Here is a 7,438-nt window from a genome sequence, read left to right on the forward strand (position 1 = left end):
TTGGTAAAGTAAAATTATGATTTTTTTTATGGAGAAACTTATTTCTTGACATTAAGCAGTAGCTTTTGAAGTGTGGTTAGCTGTAATTGAGTTCAACTTGGATTTAAAGGGGCCCTCCAAATGTGTTTTCTGGTGAGATCTTTATTGTTCCACCATACGAGCAGTAAGAATCATAGTATTAGGATCTTTTTTTTCTAGTGAATATTTGTTTTTTCTTTACTTAATTTTCCCGAAGAAATAGTTTGGTTGATATTGATTATTTCTTGGTTTGTCTAATTAGGTGTTCTTGAAGTCCATTTTAAATGTTTTTTATATTCCCTCAGTAAAAAAGATTAATGAATGTTCATAAAAAAAATTGGTTGACATTGTTAATGGTATTTAGAAGTGTCGGTCTAGGACTCTGGATTTAAAAGAACCTCGATGCTTTCTAGAGTGATCTTTCTTCCTACAAAAAGAAGTTGTAAGAATCAGTGTGTATGTGTGTAATATTTCTTTTGTATGATCAAATTTTTTTTCAATTTTACCGTTTGTTGATTTATTCTTATTGCAATAAAAGTTGATGTCATAGTTGCTCTCTGGAAACTTTCTGTAGAAGTTCCTTGATATCCCTAAAGAATTATCACACTAAAGAATGAGTCCGTTAACATTACTTAAAGCTAGATGGGACTGCTTGATTCTTAAGTAATGAACCTTTTTCTTCTCTGGAACGTGTAGTATTAATTGCCATACTTTGAACAAACTTATTAACTTAGCAGGGGAAATAATTACTATACCTCAATTAGCCAATCTATTCGGATAGATCACATTCTCTCGTTAATGTTAACATATTAATCTTGAACAATACTAGTAATAGTTATGGTGTTTCATGGCAGTATCACATATATCCCCTGTCAACATCTCCATAACCAGCAACAAGGACAATATTTTCTGCAATCATAACATCAGTAGCCCTCAAGAGACCATGGAGCAGCAAGTGGCGGCATCCACACAAGCTGTCAAACTTGCTCTTGGTAATAGAGTCATTAACATTAAAGCAGGGAAAAGCAAAGTACCATTAGCCTGCATTTGGTAAAGCCTCGTTAACAGCAGTGGTAGTTTCCTCTGAAACACCAATAAGTCTCTCCTTCATCTTAGTGTATTTTATAGGATCAGTCTTTTAAACTCTCTTTAATAATAGTAGGAACAAGTTGAAACTCAGCACTACCCGTAGATGTCTTCAATATGAGTGCCTCACTAGTTGAAAATCCTCTTGAGGTTCCTAGAATAGATGCAAGGCTTGTAGAAACCACAGTTAAGAAATGGCAGATTATCAAATCCTAGTCTCTTGGAAACTACCACTGTCTCAACAGATTTTAAGAGGTTTTGGATGGTCAGATGCTAAAGATTTGGACAGACCGTGCACATAAATTCCAGCATGGTTTCTTTTGGGAGTACAAGCTTTTAAACCTGTCCATTGACAGTGACTGTATCAGCTGATGGTCGGCGTGCTATTGTGGAAGATACTCTCAAAGAATCAACTAGTTTAACTGATGTAGCCCATCCAGAGCAGAATGACTCATACAGTACTACCTATACAACTAGGTACGATATGTCCTGCGCAAACTCCGATTGGAAAATTGTGGAAGGAGGCGTCCTTAAATCACGATAATGGATGTATCTGTTGACGAAGTTTCATGTATAGTGTCTTTTTGTTTATTTTGCTTTACTGTCAAAGTTAGGTAAATGGTTAGTTTTGGCTAATATTAATGTACCTTGTTTGGATCATAAAATTGAAACCAACAAGACAAAATTTATTGAGCCTAATTTTTATACTATTTTGAGTGCAGGACACCTTTCAGCTTCTGGACATACAACACAATCAAGATACTATTCTTCAAACTGTAAAATAATTGTATCGATATCATCGTAGCAGACATCATGATCATTTCAAGAAATTTACTACAAAGGAGGAAAGTTTGCAAAACATACCAACAAATGTCAATGAAGCTGAATGGAAATTCTTGATGGATTACTTTAGCTCTGATGATTTTAAGGTAGTTAAAAGTATCAAAATTAGGCCTTTTATATTATTTATTTTCTTATTTGACTTCTTACTATGCTTAAATCAAAATATATCTCTAAACTCAAAATCAATGCAGAAAATGAGTGAAAGAAATAAAAGTAACAAGGCAAAACAAGAGGTGAATCATATTTGCGCCAGAAAATCTTTTCAAGCAGTGTCTTATGAAGCGGTGAGATATGTCTTTCTTTAGATAGATTATGATTACATTTTCTTGGATAACATAATTTTATTTGTTTTGCTAGAGGAACACACACTGGAAAAGAGCCAAACTTTCAAAAACTTTGGAAAATAACTCACATGAAGCCAAATGGAGATTGGGTTACTAGTGCTTCTACTGAAGTGAATGTAGATAAAAAAATCTTATCTAAAGAAAGAGCAACTTCAAGTACAACGAAAGGAAGCAGAAGAAGAACGTCGTAAACGAGAGAGTGTAGAAAACAAACTAATGGAAGTGAAAAGCCAACTTGAAGAGGAGCAAAAAAATCGAGAAGTAATGGAAGGTCGTTTAGTGCGTGACCAAAAATTGTTAAAAGAGAGTGTAATGGCACTCACATCTCATTTGCAGAATTCCAAGTATTTATTTATAGTGTACGTCGCTAAGCTAGTAAATTCTTCATTACTAATTCTTTTCACTCTCATTGTACATCTTCACCTCTTGCTCATTCTATACTTCCTTATACGACATACCAAGTTATTTACTTGTACCATATGTAACAGAATGGCCTCCCTGATACAATTCTCAATATAATTACCAATTCAACTAGTTCAAATGAGACAAGTTCTGCAAGTCTAATGAATGACAATTGGGTAAGTAAAATTCCTAAATTGTTTTAGTAAAGTTCACTGCTAGGATTATTTAGTAGGTATTGGTGCAACTTTTATTTGAATGAGTATTTAACGTAACCTGCATATACAAGGGATCAGAGTGTGTGATGTCTTCTATTGAGTACATCTAATAGTCATTAGTATTATTATTATTACATACTGAACTAGTGATACTGTTGATGTTTCTAATTTATTACCAAAGATATGTTGTTAGTTTGTTGGACGATCAGTTTGTTAGCTTTCTGTTTGAGGTGATTCTGGTGAAATGCATATGACACCTAAATTTACCCATTATGCATTCATCTATCATTTTAATTACAACAGAAAAACACAATATGTAAGAAATGTGTTTTAGATACTTATTTTCTTCGAGCTTATGGTCTTTATATTGATGACAATTGCTGGAAGATTTACATGGAAACCAAACACAAGAATCAGATATGCAAAAAGAATTGGACAACTTGAAAGATAACTTGACTTTTGAGAAGCAAAATTTAGAAATGGCTGCATATGATTGTGATAAATTCAGATCTTTGTGTGATGAAAAAGATGCAGAGTGTAAGGTATTTGTTAAATGCGATTCAATTTAATTTATAAAGAAGACGTTCATCTCATTTTATTACTCCATTCATTACAGGTTGCCCAAATGGAGAAGCGAAACTTAGAAATGCAGCTTTCGAAGTTGAGTTCTCAAGGTTTGAAGAAAATTATTCCGAAAGAATTGGTTGAAGCAAATAATCAGGTAAATCTATAAATTTATATTTGACCTTTGTTTCTTATCCAGATTAGTCAACTACAAAACACAAATATGTGACTTTCACTTGCAGGTCTTAGAAAATATCCAAGAAGAGGTGAAAACTCGTGCTATGTTGCATACTGCAGAAGAAACAAAGAGGAAGCTTCTGAGTGAAAAATCATCACTTGAGAAAAAAATCATAGAACTGGAGAAAAGGAAATCAAGTGAGATATGTTACCTAAATATCTCTTGTTTAGCATGAATTATATATTTAATATAAAGTGGAGTACTGTTGTAGTATTGAGCAAGATAGAGTCTATGTAGTAATGCAATAAGATGTTAATCAAAAGAGGCTAACTGCTCTAGTTTTGTAAGTTGTTAGCTTATCTGCTAACTTTTGGGGCAATTGATGCTTCTCTTTCGTTCTCGATTTTTTTCAAAAATAAATTAAATGAGTAACTGAGATGTGGAATAATTTGTAACCAGATGATTATACTTCAAAGTTTCAACATGTTCTGTTGAATAAAGTTTTTAGTTTTGAGAAATGTGATTGTCAATACATGCTTAATATTGGGATTGTTGGAGCTTTTTTTCATTCCTGCTAATTCCTTCAAATTTAGATTGTTTTTCCATGTAATTGGTTTAAGCAATCATAGAATTAGTATTTTGTAGTCTTCTAAGATGCGTTTGTTTTGTTTTTTCATGTTTCTTAATGTAGTTCAGTATACAAAATGTTATTAACGGTTTCCATATATAGTCGAAGTTGATGTGATTATGCTTAGTAGAGGTGGTGGTGGAGAAGGCTAGAAAATTTATGTCATGGTTTGATGGCATTGTTTTTTGAATGGATTGTGATTTATGGTTCACTTAGATCACATTAACACTTGATATTCTAGTGTGAGAACTGAAAGTTAGACTATATCAATTGTCTAAGATGTCACAAACCTTTCATTTACACATCGGACCTAAATTTTTATGTACCAAAGCTTAGATAAACATCTTAATCCATAATGACTTACATTGCTTGCCTCCCAAATGACTGTTTATCCTACTTTTCCTGTGAATATTACAACTCTCTTGATTTTCACATCCAAGTAACCTTAATGGAAATATAGTGCTATCTAAGTGAAACACACAAACCATTAAGGAAAAACATGTTTGTGTGCTAAGATTGTGCTGGACATACATAAATCAAAGAACTTTTAGTACTAAACCTGCAATAGTATTAACCAAATAATCACGTTTCCCAGCCTTGCTAGAGTTCTGGGATGTTAACATAGTTGGAGGCTTGGAGCAGAGGAACTTTGTGTTGACACTGATTTAAATATAGAGAACTAGTAAAAAAAAACATAAAACTAAATACTATAGAAAAGAAGTAGTGTTGAAAGGATATTAATCTTCAGGTATAATAAAATTCTAGCAACACTACAAATGAAAAGTATGTAAACACTAGAATCTTTTTTTCCCCAAAATATTATCATTACAGTTTTTTCTCAAGTGTAAATAAAATAAGGAGATCTATCGGTAGATCAAAGAGAGTTGGGGCATACTGAGTAGAGTGTATTATCACGTGATTCTCTCTGATTTTTAAGTTTATATTTGTCTATTTTATAACTTTGTCAAGATATATATAACTATATTTATCTTTTATTTGCAGGATGAACATGCAATTCAACACTGCTGCTTCAAGACAAGTATTACTGGAAGAGGATTATTCAGAAATTATTAGATTATTAGAATATATATTATTAATGACCTTAGTTATTAATTTTCTTACCAGTACAAACATGTAGAAGTATTTAATTTCTTAGAACTAGTAAATATATCTAGTGCATCAAACTTATGTATCGACCTTTGCAAATTTATATAATTCTTAATTTAAATATTTGTGTAAATTTTCTAAAAGAAATGTGTGTTGTGTAGGTAGAAACTATTTTCAAATTATAGCTAAAAGTGTATTGAAACTATATGATCTCTTGCAACAAAATATTTTGTTGCTAAAAGCCTTCCCAACAAATTATTAACTAATTTTTTGGTAAGTTTTTGCAACAACTAGTGTTGTTGGTTAAAAAAATAATTTGTGGCAACACTAAATTTTGTTGCAAAAACTTTTATAAGCCACAATTATACGAATGTAAAGCAATAATTTTTTTGGTTGCGTGAAGTCGGTTTTTGGCATCAATATATTTTGTCGTTGCAAAAACTTTTCACATCGGCGTTTATTGCAACAACATGCAACAATTTTTTTATTGTTGCCAAAAACACTTTTTGTAACAACATTCAATATATAGCAACAAAAAATGTTGTTGGGAAATACCATTTTTCTTGTAGTTGGACTATTTTTAGTTTAACGTGAGTCATTTGTCACGTGGAATATAATATCATACGTGAATTTGTTTTTTTTTCTTTTTGGCCAACATGTACGTGTTTGTGCAACACGCACCATACCACAATCAAAAAATGTTTAAAATGTTGGGTTTGAATGGTTTCAAGGGTCCAAATGACAAAGTGATAAGTAGAAGGGTCCATAATACAATCATATACAAGTATCTGCCTTAAAAAAATGGAAAGGTACAAAAAAAATGTTTTTTCTTAGATTTAATAATAAGATAGTATTTCTTAATTATAATTTAGAGTATCTATACATTTATTCTTGTATTTTATTAGCTAATATTTGTATATTATTTATTATATTTAATTTAAAAAACAAAAAGAACTTACCATTACTCTCACCCACAACCCCACAACCTACCCTCACCCCACTTACTCCTCCACTACCCCAACACTCCCTCACCCCCTACACATTATATACATACTACACTACACCATACATTGACCCAGAAAAACACACACACACGCAAACGTACAGCAAAAGAAAAAAAAGAAGNCCCCCCCCCCCCCCCTCATTCCCACATATCACCAACACAGTACTACACACTAAACATTTTCCTACTACATACAGACGTACCAAAAAAAAAAAGGATCCAAACATTTTTTTTTTCTTCCAACAACACAAAAACCATACATATACCACCACAAATAACCTACAAAAAACTTGTGGGTGTTCTAATCGAATTTTGGACAATATTTTACGGTATTCAATTTTACATTATCTTACTAATATTTATTTATGGAATTTGATGTAATTTTATGATAAGTTTTCTTCTGTTTTGTTTTATTCATAATTTGATTGAAATGAATAATTTGTTAGTTGTTATATCTCTGTTTAATGAATGAAGGCAATTTTATTTTATTTATTTCTATTCGTTAGTTGACCTCTTAAAAATGAACTGGTCATGACATTGTTCTTGTCTTGATTTAGATAATAATGATAAAGTAGGGATTGTTAGGCTAAAAAAATAAAAAATAAATTATTGTTGTTTTATTTTATCAAACAAAAAATGAAATTTATTTTTAACAATTTGTTATTTGTCTTGTTTGATTAGAAAGTGTATGCTTAATTTTGACATTACAAGTGACAAAAATATAATAATATAAAATATAAAATATAAAATAAAAAAATAAAAAGATATAAAAATGATGTCAAAATTATATATTGTACCCTCAATATTTAGATATATTTTACTTCATTTGGTTTTATGTATAACGGGAAAAATATTTGTTTTTTAATGACTAGATGAGTTTTAGGCATGTTAAGAATATTTGTTTCAATTAAGAATGTGGTTACACATCTTTTTGAAACACTTAAAAGAAATTCAAGGATGTGGTGACACACCTTGACAAAATTATTCTAATAAATACTTTATTTAATTAAAATCACGATGTGAGACATACAATATTAGGTGACACGTTCG

The 7,438-nt window shown here is 31.1% G+C and overlaps 2 pseudogenes; one reads left to right on the top strand and one right to left on the bottom strand.

The window, feature by feature from the left end:
* Window positions 1–874: 874 nt before the first annotated feature.
* On the bottom strand, window positions 875–1,454 carry LOC125877373 (adenosylhomocysteinase-like; annotated as a pseudogene).
* A 193-nt stretch (window positions 1,455–1,647) lies between these two features.
* On the top strand, window positions 1,648–3,616 carry LOC125877374 (uncharacterized; annotated as a pseudogene).
* The last annotated feature ends 3,822 nt before the right edge of the window (window positions 3,617–7,438 follow it).

This window comes from Solanum stenotomum, chromosome 9 (assembly GCF_019186545.1).
Source record: "Solanum stenotomum isolate F172 chromosome 9, ASM1918654v1, whole genome shotgun sequence".
NCBI lineage: Eukaryota > Viridiplantae > Streptophyta > Magnoliopsida > Solanales > Solanaceae > Solanum > Solanum stenotomum.